Genomic DNA, 17,129 nt, shown 5'->3' with positions numbered 1-17,129 from the left:
TTTATTAGATCTAGCGGGAGAAGGAGGGGTTAGCTAGTCTCAAGAGAAGGACCTCGCAGGGGAGTGCTCTCTGGATGCAGTCATTGGCAAGGAGGAAGATGCTGTGTAAGGTCTTGTATATACACTGACATCATTCACACTCAGACTAGAGAAAGACTTTGCCAATTCCAAGCCTGACCCAATGTTGAAGGCTTTACCACTCCTGTGAGGCTGAGACATTGGTCCTTGATGTGGCCATGCCAATGTCAACAACATGCCTTCAGTCATGACTTCCTTCTTCTCAGCTCCCCACAGGGATGACTTTAGAAGACCCCAGATGTGCAGCTATGTGCTTACTTGTGATGCTTGGGATTCCTAGTGACAAACATGGAACCAACACAACAGAGAACACTACCTAGGATTTCTCAGTGAATAGATATTCAGAGAAACATGTCTTTGGTTGTAGATGGGAGCTCCAAAAATGTCTAATATGCTAAAGGGAGAGATGTGCTGCAAGGCACAGAAGGCAGAAGAAGTGTGAGCATTGAAAACTCTCACTTGTCCTCCTAAGGAGGTCCCATAAGGTCCATACTTAAGTATTCCCCTAAACTCAGTGATAAATGAACCCAGCACGAGTGGTACTCGATGCTTGACATGTAGATAGTGTTGGCCAAGTTCTTAATGTATACACACATTATAAGTACAAACAAAGGGCTAGATGCTCTGTGTCTGGGAGGGAGGGAAAGAGGAGAGCAGAGATGGGGAAGGGGGAAGAGATTTTTTTATCTCCAACTGTTGGAAACTGCTTCATTCAGACGGATGAAAAGTCTATGAAGAGAGGAGAACGCCAGGCAGACTCTCTAGGCATAGCTCAGCCATGGTACATAAAGGAAGCAAGAGTTGGGGGCAGGGATTGCTTCAGCCTGGACTGCCCCAACCAGTTCCATGGCCTCCAGGCATGGCCCACTTGGGATGGGAGGGACAAGTACCAGGGGAACTCATTTCCTCCCTAGATTCACAGATTGCATCACATTAGGGCAGATCTACCACTAAAACAGCATGGGTCTGATACTCTACCTTATAAGGGAGAACACTGGACTGTCCCACACTCAGGAAAATCACACCAAAAGATTAAGAAAGACAAACAAACACTGTGTTGTGAATTCTGTATACAGTGTTGGGGTCATTGTTAGACCTCACAAATACAGAACTAGGTTCTTGCCTCGGTGTGTCACAGACAGGCAAAGATCTTCATGTGCCTTTCAAGGGTTTTTCAAATCCGGTGCCTTAAAAGACATAGGCACCACCCCTAAGGCTAGTGTCTCTCCTCAGAACATCCTTGTTGGTACTGTCAGCAGCAGCCATAACTAAGAGGGACAAAAGATCAACCCAGAAGAAGGAGGCATACAAAAGAGTTTTCACAAACACTTTCAGAAAGAAAAAAAATTACCTTCTTTGCTTGATGAGGCTGATCGAAATAAAAGATTCACTAAATTAGTACAGTTCCTGGAATATGCTCTAAGAGAAACAATAGATGAGGGAAAAAAGGAAATTTAAATTAGGCTTGGGTTATGCCAAATAGAGATTGTCTAATTAAACAAAGAAATAAGACAAAATTAATGTGCGGGAACTGCTCTTCATACAAAAGGAAAATAAAGCCGGGCAGTTTAAGTGGGACAGTTTATGATAATTTTTTTCAGGGATAATAAGAAACGAAGGCAGAAGATCCGTTGGTATCAGAGGGTTGACATATTTGCATAAAGGCTAATATTTTCTCCACAGGAAGCATGAAATCTCGCAGCTATGATACTTGAGATAAAGCAAGAGAGTCGGGGATGCAAGTGCAGAGACGAGACAGAGGACACCGTAGTGGGAACTGCTTGTTCTTTACCTTAGTGTGCCCTCTCCTAGTTCTAACACACGCATAAATCACCTCTGTGAAGGCCCCAATAGAGCCATCAGTGCCGAACGCACTAGCCATACCTATCCCTACCGTGTTTCCAATTTTAGACATGGTTTTTCTTCCTGATCAGCGACTGCCAGGGAACTGGACTTGACTGCAATTGTCCCCATTCAGGGAAAGAAATTTAAAATTCAAAGTATTTCTAATCAGTGTTCCTAACTTTTGCAGCAACATGAACTATAAAAGATTTTAGTGGGACCATGGGATCTCAGGATCTTCTAGATGTGTCCTTTACAATGAGGTAATGTTTAGACAACTGGCCTAGAGCCACAGGGGCCAGTGTTTGGGTCATGGCCTCCCTATCCTTGTAGTTGCCACTAAAGTGCCCAAGTCTAACTGGATAGTTAGTTTCCAGTAGATGAAGTATCTGAAGGAAAGACAGTCATCTTTACTCAAATCACCAATAGAAAAGGAACTCCTGTAATCTCTAAACCACCGATTTAGGTCTTCTGGATTCTGCCTTTTTGTTCTGAACCATGAACCAAGGAAAAGTTTGACAAACCATTAGAAAGTAACTATGCCACAGCCTTGGGTAGGCACTCAGTCACAAAGAGTTTACTCCAGTGAAACCTTCACACAGTGAAAGCAAAAACAAACAAACAAAAACAAAAACAAAAAAACCTCTAGAACATCTTGGAGGAGGAGTAGGAAGGTTGGTGTGGTTACAGCATTTGTGCTGACCCAATAAACAAGAAAGAGCCTGTGGGTAGAAAAGGAGGCCAGGGATAATGGGTAGAGGATTCCTTGATAGTTTCAGAAAGGCCACATATTGCTGATAAACAGAGTAGGTGAGGGCTGTATGGTGATGTCTAGAGGAGCCTGAAGGTAGAGTCAGAGACACCCATGAGGACCACAAAGCAGAAATCTGTCTTTGGGTTTCACTGTGCACACATCTGCTGAGATTTCAAAGGAACCCTTGATAAAGCTAGATTTGTGCCCCCTAGAAAAGGCCCTCTAGAGGATTGGGCAGGATGAACTCACAAGGGGAAGAGCCAAGACTGAACCACTCAGAAGGAGACTCAAAGCCCAGGAGAACTCCAGTGTGAGAAGGAAGAGGAATTTCACAACAGGAAGAGGAAGGGCAGTTTCGGTGGACTTTCCAAAGTGAGGGTGTTTGGGGCTGAATAGCCCAATCGGGGTTTATGGAGGGCTATGGAAGAGTTACCTGCCCACCTATGTATCTCTCACTGAGTTCTAGACTGTGTTCTCAGGACATCTCCTCCTCCTATCCTCTTGATCAAATCCTTCTGTGAGTCCAGATCCCAGCCAATTCTCCCCACTACTCTCACTACCCCATTGTCTAAGGACTTTCAACTGCTATCCCAGGTTCAAATCCTCTTGTCGCAATATCATAAATGCATAGAGTCCTAGGTTCTAGACTTTTCTAACCTTCCTGCAGCTAAAGATCTATCAGGGCCGGAGAAGCATCTTGAAAGGAAAGGATGAAATGACATTCTTAATGCTGACAATGACAGAGGGAGTCAGTGACAGTCTCTTGTCTGTGTAAGGAAAGTGTGACAGTCAGTCATCTCTAAAAATCCTTATAGCTCTCACAAAAGTAAAACTAGTTATTCTAGAACAATAAAAAACATAATTGTTCATGAATTGTATATTACAGAGCGAATAACAACAAAAAAGTCTAGATTTTAGACACGACCAAATTAACTTTTGGAAACCGCCTAGCTAAATCACAAATTAAATGAGCTAAGAAATGAAAAAGTCACGTGAGTGCGTGTTTTTAAGATGGAAACAAACAACAGCTCTGGGTTTGGAATCAGTTATAAGGAGTCAGAGTAGAGTATGGAATTAAATTAACAATAATTACCACTCTACATGAAAGAATAATAATGCTTGGAACTAGGAAGGATGTATAAAATTAATACCCATAAGCACAGATGAATTACTTAATTATCTGACTTACCAGGAGAATACAAGCTGATGCTGTTAAACACAACTGAACCTTATGTTACGCCACTCTTACATGCCAACCTGGGTTCCGTAGAACAAAGACTGATGGATGCATTATGTAAAATAATGGTTAGTTAAAATAACTATCTGCTCTAATTCATTGACTTTATTTTAATGTCACCTTGATCCACAGAGGTGTAGAAACGTCAAAATATTGGGAGGAGGGAGCATTAGATGGTATGGATAATGGTAAAAAAATGATAACGTTTTGATGACGCTCAGAGCACATATTACAAAATGTATGGCTTAGCTGTCCCTTGCCTTTGCTTTATGTGGGAACCGTGTCTCAGAGCTCTTAAAGTTAAACATTCTTTCCAGAACCCATGAAAATGCTGGTAGACGATACACATAGTCTACAGTTACCTCGTTCTAAGTGAGATCTGTAACAAAGATTAGCAAGATCACTGGAGCAACTCCACGAGATTGAGGCTGTAACTCATTCCTTTTCCAGGTGAGGAAACTGAGTCAAGGACAAGCTAGAGCTAATACAAGAAATAAATATGCCAGCAAGGATCTGCAGCCATGCTAGGCTTGCCTCCAGAGCTGGTATTGTAACCGCAATATTTTACATGGATCTCAATATGCCTAATTCCCGGTTAGTGGGAACTAAGCAGAGTCTGTGGTGAGAAAGGGGTTCTGATAGTTTGTATATGCTTGGCCCTGGGAGTGGCAGTATTTGGAGGTGTGACCTTGTTGGAGTAGGTGTGGCCTTGTTGGAATAGATGTATCCCTGTGGGCACGGGCTTTAATACCCTAGTCCTAGCTGCCTGGAAGCAATCTTCCACTAGCGGCCTTCAGATGAAGATGTTGAACTCTCAGCTATACCTGCAGCATGCCTGCCTGGATGCTGCCATGCTCCTGCCTTGATGATAATGGACTGAACCTCTGAATTTGTAAGCCAGTTCCAATTAAATATTGTCCTTATAATGTTGCCTTGGTCATGGTGTGTGTTCACAGCAGTCAGACCCTAACTCAGGCCGGGGTTCTCATTAGTATGATGCCTGTATGTGAAAGTACGAGTAGTTTTATGAACACAAGCCAGTCAGTGACATCAGTGACGTCCGAAGATCCGATCAGCTCTTCAGATGCTGTGTACAGCCTTCCACCATTTACAGGAAGCTCAGACATGATCCCATCAAATAATCTAATATTTACAATTGCTTTGCTGAAATTCCATCCATAATTCTTATCACTATGTGCACAGGCTGCTTATGAATAAGCACAGACCCACGCAGGTGTCAGAAGACAGACTGCTCCTCCCCAACTTCCAACAATAACTCACCAGGCAGCCAAAGCGTGTTTATCTTGTCCTTAGGGAAGAAATGTAACTTATCCCCAGGTTCCAGGTGGCAAGGTAACTTATTGTCCAAATCGGTCACTTCTGAGGTAGAAAGGCAACACTATTAATAATGATTCAAAAAAAAACTGGAAAGAAGCAAGGCTCGCTCGACTCACAGTAGTGCATGTCACGTTGTCCATTTTTCTCCTTCCTGAGTTGTGGTGAAATGTGTCTCTATTCAGTTTCTCATGCGTTAAACACAGTGCATAGTTTCCCCACAGAGATATGGCTATGAGTGGGAGTCAACTAAATTGTTTCTTGGCAGCAGATACCAGGAACACGTAGGGAAAATGAAATGCCGTCACAAGCCACGCTGAGCCTCCTAGGAGTATTTGCATCCAATGTCTCTGTTTTAAGCACCAGAAGCATGGGCATGCGTAGAGAAGCTGTCTGGGAAACTCCTGGGCTCCATCTGTGTGCTCATCACATCTCTGAGTGGGTGAAGAGATCCCTAAAGGGTGGTTGACTAAAGAGACTTTCTTTTCCTTTTTTCTTTTTTCTTTTTAAATTTACAGAACTCAATAGGTTTGCGGTTTTAAAATTTTGCAGAATTTTGAAATCGGGACTACGCAGAGCCACCAGGCATATTCTGCTTGGTCATTCATATACTTACTCACTGTCTCATTGACTTGGTGTTTAAGACTAGATTCATCAGGTGGGAAAGAATGCTTCTAGCAGCACACACTTCAGTCCCGAGACATAGAAAAATCAAGGTGGAATGCTCTTCCCTGCTGCCCAGCTTACAGCGTGTAGGAAGGATCTTTGCAGGACGCCGAGTGAGACCGGCTGTCAAAGAAACTCAGCTATGGATCCAGCATGCTGCAGGGCCAACTAGCCAGATAGGACGTAGCCACTGACTGGTGAAATGCTAGCAAGTTGGAATAGTAGATGATAAATGTACTCTTTGATTAGAAGTAAGGCTGTCTCCACAGGAAAGAATCCACATCTGGAGAACAAATCTGAACGGAATAGCATGGTTGGGGTGAGGGAGATTCTTAGGCACAAGTGGTGAGGCTAATGTTGTTGGTTTTGTTAAATGGACAGGATGTCCCACAAAATTACCGTCTACATCATTAGGCTTATATCCATAGATGACTGCTATCATCAGTTTGGGTCAGAGAAGTTCCTCTTCTCCAATGGGCAGTAGGAACAAGACAGACTCATAACTGGTCTAATGCTGAGAATAAGGGGCTGTAAAGAATGCTCAGCCATAAACAGGGACATCTATATCAGTCTCTCCAAGTCTCTGGGAACATCATATTAAATGGGCTAGAAAGACTGTAAAAGTCACAGAAAGGAGTGGAGGGAGGTAGAATGCTGTCTTTGGAACAAGACATTATTGTTGTAGTCCTGATCTCACAGACGTTATTACCAGCAAAAGACAGATTCTGTTTCTTAACACATTCCCTGGAGCCCATGCCCACAGCACCTATAGGCAGACAACCGTCACTAGGGTAAGAGGCACACAATTTCCTACCCCTACCTGAGGTTCTATAGAAAGGTAGTTGTCATTAGAGACAGTTTTTTCAATTGTGTACCCATTCTCCAGTAAAGATTCCCACACCAAAGCCATATGGAAAATACTAAATTCATTTGGTCATCCAAATGAATGAATGAATGAAAAATAACTAACTAAATAAATAAATAAATGGTGAAGACTTGATAATGAAGGTGATCAATGGAGACAGGAGTGGAACAGGAGAGGGTAATGGGGGTAAATATTATCAAAGTACATTATTATATGTATATGAAAATGGCATAATAAAATTCATTATTATAGGCTAATGATAACAAATCTAAAAATATATAAACTAGGAAAAATTGGGTACATAAGTGAATTGAATGCTTTGCTTGTAAAAATATTCAATCTGAACGTATTTATCCCTTTGCTTACTCAAACACTATGTGCCAGACACTGTGATAGATACTGAAGATTTATGTTGCATTTCTCTAACCATGGAGCTCATAAAAACACATAACCTAAGACAAAACATACAATAAAAGCTGAAAAACAAGCCAAATGCATGTACAATTGGCGTTAGATTTAAAAAGGAATGGGATTACATTATTATTTGTCGATGTTTAAAATATATTTTGAATATCTCCAAAGTGACATCTGTCCTTCCAAGCACTGAGATAATACAGATAAACAAAAGGATGTGCCTCCTACTTCCCTTGGAAGGACAGACAACAAACATGTACAAACTCAAAGATGTCTAAAGGTTGCAATAAGTGCCACCAAAGACACAAAAGGCTTGAAATGTGTAGCAGAGAGCCAACAAGTCCAGGTCACATGTTCCCTATATTTGCACAAAAAGCTTTTGGAGACACAGACACACCCAGCCAGTTGTTCTACAACTGCTTTAACCATATAGCCACAGAGCTGAACAAATGCAGTACAGACCCAATACCCTCAAAAAGCTTCCCATATTTCTTACTGATTCCTGAAAAGACAGAAAAAGAATGGGAACAGTTAAGAAGAAAAAGAAGAAGAAAAGATTCCATCCCAAAACAATAGCCCAGTAGTATAGCTTTGCAGAGCTGGTGTTTAAGCAAAGGCCAAGGAAGAGAAGAAACAAGTCACAGGCATCAACGACAGAAGAAGAGCCTCAGTCAGAGGAAATGACAGGAGGCCCGAGGTAGTAATGGGCCCTACACTTATGGGAAAGCTATATGACTCTATTGTGGACAAGAAGTGCAGAGGCAGAAGGGAAGGCCAGGCTAAAGGGGTGAGTATCCTGGACTCAAGAGAAATTGGAATTTGACTTGAGAAAACTTGACTCATTTTAAGAGCAGAGGGGACATTTAATCATTTGGGGGTGAGGGATACAAAAATGGTTCACTGCCAGCAAGCAATTGTAGATGGAAAAGCTAAATGATTAGAACCCACTCAAAAGCAATGCTTGCAGTCCAGGTGGTGGCTGATAGAGGCTTGTGAAATAGAACGGAAAAATCTATTTTATGAAAGCTTGGAAGTTTTGACAGCTCTATACTGTCAGTTTTCCAATAATCTTAGTGACTTTTCAATTGCTGTGAAGAGGCACCATTACCAAGACAACTTATAAAAGAAAGCTCTTAATTGGAAGTTTGCCTATACTTTCAGAGGCTAAGTCTATGACCATCATGGCAGAGAACATCGTAGCAGGCAAGCAGGCATAGTCCTGGAGCAGAAACTGATAGTTTACAAATTATCCACAAGTTGGAAGCAGAGAGAGGAGAGAGGAGAGAGGAGAGAGGAGAGAGGAGAGAGGAGAGAGGGGAGAGGGGAGAGGGGAGAGGGGAGAGGGGAGAGGGGAGAGGGGAGAGGGGAGAGGGGAGAGGGGAGAGGGGAGAGGGGAGAGGGGAGAGGGGAGAGGGGAGAGGGGAGAGGGGAGAGGGGAGAGGGGAGAGGGGAGAGAGAGGAGAGGAGAGGAGGGGAGAGGGGAGAGAGGAGAAGAGAAGAGAAGAGAAGAGAAGAGAAGAGAAGAGAAGAGAAGAGAAGAGAAGAGAAGAGAAGAGAGAAGAGAAGAGAAGAGAAGAGAAGAGAAGAGAAGAGAAGAGAAGAGAAGAGAAGAGAAGAGAAGAGAAGAGAAGAGAAGAGACTGGGCCTTGCATTGGTTTTTGGAATCTCAAAGTCCAACCATAAACCTGCCATTCAAATTCATGAGCTTATCAAGAACAATCTCATTCAAATTACTACATCAATTAAGGGTTGTATGAATTTAACAGTAAGACCAGTCCTCTCTTCTTTCCTTGGGGCTTAAAAGGAAAACCCATAGTGTCAAAATATTAGTCTTACTTTAATGTCATTGTCTAGATCTGTATCCTTTGATAACTAGGTAATTAGTCTCTGCCTAGGCCTAGATCTATCCTGTGATTATCTCAGAGCTGAAAGAGAATGACTGAACATTGTTGGATAGCCTGTCTTACTCTGTATTTCCCTAAAAAGTAGAATATGGGGTAAGTAACAAACCCTACAAACAGGAGCTCAGTAAGAAGATTATGTAAGGAAATGTTCTTTAGTTGGTCAGTACTGTGGGTATCAGGGCTATCTTATGGTCATATGTCAATCTGCAGACATTTATAGACTAGTCTCAAATTTTTTCATTTGACTACAGAAAGTGCCATTTCCCCTTGGGCTCCTATTCTCTATTGTTCAAAAGTCTTTTTTTAAAAAAAGGATATTCTACATAGTGCATGAATGATCCTAATGCAGAGAAGCCTTGATCCAGAAAGCTCAAGATTCCAGGGGTTAAAGGGAAGGTCCCTTAAGCTACAGCAATGGCTAATATTAAAAAGGTCTACAACTCTATATCGCATGATGCCGATGCCCAGTGCAAAAACACTTACTGACTGCAAGGCACTTTGCATACCTGCTGTCCTTTATAAGGACCCAAGAGGTCATCATGACAGTCATGGCCTCCTGTTCAGTGCCACCGTGGAAACAATCGTCGAGGCTAACTCAGAACCAACGGCTTCTTATTCCTTAGCCAGTACTCTTGGCATAGTGCTTGCTTCTTCTAAATGATTGAGTCAAAGGCCAACATATTAGCAGGACACATTCCTGTAGAGGAGAAAGCAAGCCACGAGAGAGGGAAGCTGATGTTGCCTGGGAGGGTGAATGTCGGAAAGCATCGTATGAAGCCATCGCGATCCCAAGATCCAGTGTTTGGTAAACAGGCCCCTAATCCTGCTGAAGATTTCTGTCCTTGTCCTAATACCACCTCTCAGCATCTCCCAGCAGTAAGCTCATCCTCTTAGGTCTCTGCATATGATGACATCAGTTTCTCATTGCCTGTTAATTCCCCAGTTTATAGTAGCTCCCTGCAAGGGAAGTGTAGATATACCACAATGTGCTAAAATTTTAATTGCTATTTATAATTTTATACAACACGATTGATCCAAGTATACAGCTGAGCTCCCAAGGCAGAGTTCCCACTAAATCTGGTTGCTGTCTGTTCCCAGGCAGGTGACTTCTCATGCACTTAGCATTTCCAATGGAGTTAAAAAAGAAAATTCTAACAGCTGAAACATCATCACCGGTCCTTGTAGGCTCTGTGGCAAGCCATCCTTGTATTTCCTGGCCTTCTAGGACTATCGTTTAGCAGGCTCAATACTGTATAGAGGAAAATTTGGGTGCTGCCACCCCAAAAAGAGATAATGACTTGGCCACCTGGTCCACTGAGTCAAGAAAGAATTTCTAATAAAGGAGGAAAGACGGCTCTGTTATAAAGGATTGTATAGACTGCCATTCTAATTTATATATGACGATAGCAAATTATAGAGTTAGGGAAATGATGCCGTGCATAAAATGCTTGCCTATGCAAGCTCGAAGGCCTGAGTTCAGATTTCATGTAAACAACTGCGCCTAACAGCACACATCTTTAATCCCAGAGCTGAGGACCTTGAGACAGGTGGAAAATTGGAGTTTACTTGCTGGCTAACCTAGTGGAGTTGGTATGCTTCAGGTTCAATTAAAGAACCTGTATCAAAAACTAAGGTAGAGAACAACCCAGGAAGACATCTACACCAGGCTCTGGCCTCCACGTGTGCATGCATACATGTGCACATGCTCCTGCATGCACATGCAGAGACAGAAACATAATCACCCATAGCAAATCATTAATTCTTGAACTCTCATTAATAATTAGTTACTAGAGACATCGCCCTTGATACTCAACCTATCCTCTGAAACCAACATCTGCTTCTGCATTTATTGCTAATTGGAACTAAGCATAAGTACCCTGATTAACAGCTGTAAACACTCATAGTATTAACTATGATGCCCCAGAAGACATCACTGATTGGAAGAGACGTGATCTCCAGCTGAGTGCGCCTTCTAATGCTTGAAGTACTGACACCAGATAAAGCTCCTATTGTGTCAGACTCCATTTCCAGCTCTGCAAAATGAGTGCACAAAAGGCTTAGGCAGGCAGAGAAGTAGCACATAGTAGGCATTCCATGAATTGCAATTTACTACCAATGGCAGTAGCATTCTAATAAGAATGGAACACTAACACAGCAGGGCAGGCTTCTGTAGACGGTCCCTCAAATAAACTTCCTGAAATCCAGTCGATGCTGTGTCAACCAGCCCTTTCCTGAACAAACACTTTCGCCTGCAACCGAATATAAACCAGCTTCTCTCCTCTCTCTGCAGACCCTCTAATTATCTCCGCTGTTTACAGCATCCAGCCCCTGCACTACCAAATTCTCCATTATTCTGACAGCCAACAAACTAGACCTGTTAGAACTCAACACAACTTTTGCCTAAGGCAGGAACTTTGTGAGACCACAAATCGTCTCGGTATTAAAAGTCGGTGCATAAGAACTGCCCTTAGCTTTTGCGCTAAATTGCTAGTTTGAAGACATTCATTGCAGTATATTGTATTTCCACTATATTTTGCTTTAATAGACTTTGTGGTAAAGTGTATAAGAAGAGTTTTAGAGCCTGAGGTAGCACATTGCCAACCCACCCCCCCACACACACCATTTTATGTATTTTTTCCATCTTTTGTATGTCACCTTCTATTGTTTTCTTGCTTCACATACATAAAACAACCTGGCAGTCATCGAGCAATGCCCAGCAGTTAGTTTGAGGCATGTATTGACTTTGCTGTTAAAAGTTGAAACAATCAAGCTAAAGATTCTGTGGTGTATTTTTCTACTACATGCATGAGACTTTAATTTTAAAAGGGATAGAAAACATCCCTTTAGAGTGTAATAGCGCCTGCATCGACATTGGCTTATTTCTGTTCTTTCACACCCTCTGCCTAGCGCGAGCTGGCAGCCAGGGGAGGTATGAGAAAGGATTAGCCCAGCATTCGAATCTTTATGCCGTATGGCCCTGGTGCTTGGATTCAGAGTTGGTCTCAGGCTGAGCGATGTAGCTTGATTTGACTTGGCTTAGGTGATATCTGCCACCTCTTTATCCTCCTTGGTGGCCTGGTATCTTGTAATTCTCATCTGTGGCATTGGATGTTAAGGGAAAGAAAGGCTTTGTTACCCTGGTTTCATGCAGCATATATTCTCATGAGACCAAGAAAGATGAACTAAATAGCCATGCAAATTTCTATAAAAACAGCATTCACAACAATGGTACCTAGAGATTTTCACCCTCTGGATTATGAAGACAACACACAGTCAGAAACTGGTTGGTTTGTGGGAGCAAATGGAAAAGGACATACTGTTTTCTTCACTGGGTTCAAATTCAACATAGGATACTTTTTGCAATCAAATTTGTGAGGATCTCTCCTCTGCCAGTCAATTCTTGAGTTGTTTTTTTTTTCAAACAGTTCCTAGAACCATATCATATACATCAGTTCTGACAAAGTGTACCAAAAGACAGCATCAGCTCTCAAAGGTTTAAGGGTTAATTCCCCCGACCGTACCCATTTCTGACATTAATGACAAGTCCGAGCATAACTGTGATCACCTCCCTGGAGCAGAGCATTTGCTAGGTGGGTGAGAAGAACCCAAGGAAGTCTTTTCTGTACATTTCCTAATAAAGGAGCCAAAAAGCAGATGGAGCAGGTGCACAGGGCAGGCTCTAGAGGGAAGGAATGTGGAAGTTTGTGGTCCTCCCTGGTATATTGCCTCCATGACAATGTGGGTCAGGCAGCCTGGAATTCTATGAAACTTACCTGTTAGGGTTTTCCTGAGTCCTTCATTGGGACGAACTTGATTAAATGATTCTTTTGTTATTCATGATCAATCCAAACTTTTGCACTTCTTTCCTCTGTCGATGTCAAGGAAGAGTGGGTCTGAACAGTTCAAGCCTCCAATGAAGGAATTTCTTTCTCTGGTCAACAGCCACTGCAGTGAGACAATGGAAAAGATCTCAGATGCTACCATTTCATGGGTATACAAGTTAACTTATCACCTAAGAGATTCCAAGGATATTAGGAGATGTTTGCCAAGATGCTCGAAAAAAAATCAAAATAAATCTGTCTTACTGCATCCTGGTATCACAGGGTTCCAAGAAGGATCTCTGATAAGAAACAGGAATGGAAAGATGAGGAGACTGAATGAGACATGAAAGAACAGTGATGATTTTTATGAAAATCTTCAGGAAGTATTTGGGAAGGAAGAAGCAGAGGCAAGCAGGAGAATAGGAAGAAGAGCTGGAGGGTGAGCAGGGATAAAGGCAGGTGTGTCCTGGATGTAATGGCATAGAGTAGGACTTTATTCTCTAGACAACAGGAATATGAAAGGTGCCAGGAGGGGTGTCATTGGAGCTATATCTGAGGATCCCTCTTTTCCAGAGTGCTATACGAAGAATGCACTGAAAAGAAACAGGAATTGAAGTTGGCAAAGGAATGCTGAGAAAATATCAGAGGTGCAAAATAGGATGATTCATAGAGAGACTATCTTGTGTGTTTTATGGATATATCACCTGTCAATTAAAAAAAATAAACCCTACGTCCTATAGGAACAAAAAGAATAGAAGGTGGAACATCCAGGAGGCAGAAAGGATACCGAGATAGAGCCAGGCATGGGAGAGTCACCAGAAAGATGTGAGGAAGGCAGATGCATGGTACCTGAGCAGAGGTAACCAGCCATGTGGCAGAATTCAGATTTGTATAAATGAGTTATTTTAAATCATTAACTAGTCAGGGATCAACCCTAGCTCTGTGGCCTAGGTATTTGAATATATATATATAGTTTGAGTCATTATTCAGGGAGCTTGGGACTGGAGGAAAAATGACTCATCCTGCAACCATGATTTCATGATTTGTAAATTGAAGGGATTAAAGAAAGACAGGCTTGGAAGAAATGATTCCAAGGTGACTTCTGGGTGTGTTTATTGGAGTAGAACGATGGTGTCTACTTAAGCAGCAAGTGCATGGAAGAACTTGAGATAGAAAATACCAGAAGGAATGGGTTTTGAAGAACATCAAATATTGAACTTTATGCTTTTAAGTGTATTTTTCAGATATAGGCAGTCTTAACCAACCACAGCTAAAGCAGAACTTAGAGGAAAATTCCCTGATTTCTCAAATGTTGAGAAAAGAATGGTACGTACAAAACACATAAGGGCCATACAAGAAGTGAACAGCTGTCAGTGATTGGTCCCCTGAGATTTGCCATGGACTGGACAGTTCAGAAACCTCAAGTCTTCCTTCTCTTAAGTGTAAATGCCAAAAGTCATTGGTGCAGGTTAGGGAGAAAGCCTATCATTCGCTAATCAGCAAAGCACAAAGAAACAGGTCTTCCCAGTATCCCTGTGGCCTCTGTGGCCTCATCCAGATGGTTTGGTGGTACATCTCAGGGAAGGTTGTGGTTTGCAAAACTGTGAGACATCTCAATTACCTCTTGTATACATGGAATTTCTTTTGACCTTTGGAATTGCCCCTTGAGATCAATGCTGTTACAATCATGTTATGGATAAGGACATTAACCCCAAAGAAGTTATTCAACCTTCAAGGCCACACAGCTAATGGATGATGGAGTTATGAGTTAAACATTTGTCTGCAATGCCCAGTGGATTCGGTCTATATTCACAGCTTCTCACAATGCACTTTCCCAGCCGTGGCCTTATTCTACAGTGTGCTGAGCACCCCAGAGGAGGGAAGAGAGCTTTGGTTAAGCTTAATTATGTTCTACTAGATTCATCAGACTTATGGAAGCTGAGATTTATGCCTTTGCACAGATGGCTAACATGGTGATTAAACGTGCTTCAGCCCAGAGTTAAATGTGAGGTTAGGAAAGGAATGTGATTGCTTCTCTTTTAAAGCATGGCCAACAAAAAGACATCATTCTCTTAGAAGAGCAAAATAAAGTGGATATCTCTTTCAGAAACCGTCCTACAACTGGTCTACCCTAGTCCTGGAGAGATACAGTTTTTACCATGTAGAAAGGCCTCAAATTTAAAATAAGAGATACTTCAGTTACAAATAAAGTACTTACAATAACTTCCAAGGTAACAAACATGCACTCCTCCTCCTCCTCTTCCTCTTCATCTCTGCCCTCTTCCTCTTCATTCTCCTCCTCCTCCTTCTTCAACACTTTTAACTTTATAAATTTCCTTAATTTTTTTATCTACAAGAATGTACCCTTTAAAAGAGCCAGGACTTTGCCATGTTTATTGCCGTTTCAAGGTCAAGACTAGTATTTGAACAAGCATCATCTCTATAGAATACAAGTGGTACGATAGAAAGCCAGAATATTGCTGAACACAGATCCCAAAAAGTATCCCAATGCAAAGAAATATTACTTTATAGAAATTTATAGTTTTAAACTCCATCATGTTCAATTTAACAGGAGTCCCTTTTATGGTGAAGAGATTGGATTAAAACAAAGCAAAACAAAACAAAAGTACAAGGTCATACAAATAAATCTGTGTCTAAATGATGACAGCTTCAAATGAACCTGAGCCTCTAACTGCTCAAAGGGGCTCCAGGTGCCTGGTAGGTGACCAAGTCTACAACACACCTCACCATCCTATGTCACATGCATTTGTTGTCTAACCAGAGTATGTGGCACCCATGGAGACTGAGAAGGAACCCCAGAACAGTATAAACTCTTCCTTCTGACTCCACATCTATTAGGGCTCAGTTTGATCATGAATACGAAGGCATCTTCCCCAGTTGTCCCTCCATCCTCACTGAGAATCCCTCATGGTGCCCACTGGCTTAGCCCCTCTCTGCGCCTTTATCTTTGATTGATGGACTCTGTTCATGGATCATATCTCCCCTGGATTGAGATTGGAAACACTGGTAGAAAGGCTCATGGGATGACACATCTGCCCAGCAAACCTGACAAACCTGACTTTGATCTTTGGAACCTGCACAGAGGTGAAAGGAGAGAACTGACTCTGCATGGCACATGCCTGTCACATACACATCACATGTATATATTTAATAATACTAATAATATTTAATAACTGTCTTGAAAACACAGTCCCTTCATTGAACTAACTTTATGATGGTCTCCTCATCTTCTTGTTTAGAACAGGTAGTCCCAACATTGAATATCCTCTATAGTCTGACAGTGAATTAAATCCTTTTAGCTTGGCCTCTCGCCGCCCAGTTCTCTTCTGCTACTTCTTCTGCTGTGCATTGAGGAAGTCTAAATGGTACCCTATGCTGAGTTGGGAAACTGAAACCAAGCCTTTGACCTTGCAAAGAAGTACAAAGCTTGCATCCTTGCTTAAAGCTGGCAAGCAAACAGATAAGGGCAGTGCCAAAGGCTAAGGATGAGACAGCATCCAGAGCCCTTTATACTCAGGCCTGTTTCCCAAGCATGCTGCCCTTGTTTTGGTGGTAACTCTGCTGTCACTTCTGTAACTAAAGAGCCTCCTCATCTCCTTGCCTCACCAAGAGAAGTCCTACTTACTCTCACAGCCAATCAAATCCCCAGTGCCTGAGTGGGTGGAGCTGATCAGTCCATTTTCTCCAAGTCAGATACTGAGACTTGTGGAGATGAGTAGCCATGGGTTACAACAACATGCAAAAAAAAAAAAATGATTATGGTTAAATGCCAAAACAAAACCAAAAAGAAACGAAAAGAAAAAAGAAAAAAAGAAATTTCCCGAAAAGTACGTTTCAACTAGATCTCTCATTTTAAAGAAGGGAGGGGGGAGCAGAGAGATGATTCTGTTCGAAAAGCACCTTCTGCAAAGCCTAAGGACCCAAGAATTCCTGGAATCCGCATGAAGATGGTAAGGGAAAATGGACTCCAGGAAGCTGTCCTTTGAACTCCACATGCCAACCCTGACGCATGTACTCACACAAGTCTTGCACACGCACAAGATAATAATAAATCTGAAAATATTTTCACGTCCCACCAAAATTGCGAATATGAAAAAATACAGAATTTATATGACATAAAAATATCCGATTCTCACATTCTATCTCAAATCCAGTGCTCTGGGGGAATTCCCTGATAACTGGCCTATTTAGC

The 17,129-nt window shown here is 42.0% G+C and overlaps 1 long non-coding RNA gene across 1 annotated transcript; it reads right to left on the bottom strand.

The window, feature by feature from the left end:
- Positions 1-1,437: 1,437 nt before the first annotated feature.
- On the bottom strand, positions 1,438-9,787 carry Gm39031. The gene is made up of 3 exons (XR_882207.1): positions 9,602-9,787; positions 5,193-5,291; positions 1,438-1,497 (listed from the first exon to the last, which is right to left on the bottom strand). It is a non-coding gene; the product is annotated as a predicted gene, 39031 (long non-coding RNA).
- Between the last annotated feature and the right edge of the window lie 7,342 nt (positions 9,788-17,129).

Source organism: Mus musculus, chromosome 7 (assembly GCF_000001635.26).
Source record: "Mus musculus strain C57BL/6J chromosome 7, GRCm38.p6 C57BL/6J".
In the NCBI taxonomy this organism is placed as follows: domain Eukaryota; kingdom Metazoa; phylum Chordata; class Mammalia; order Rodentia; family Muridae; genus Mus; species Mus musculus.
Note: the sequence above shows the minus strand (reverse complement) of the source record. Positions and strands in the feature narration are given on the sequence as shown.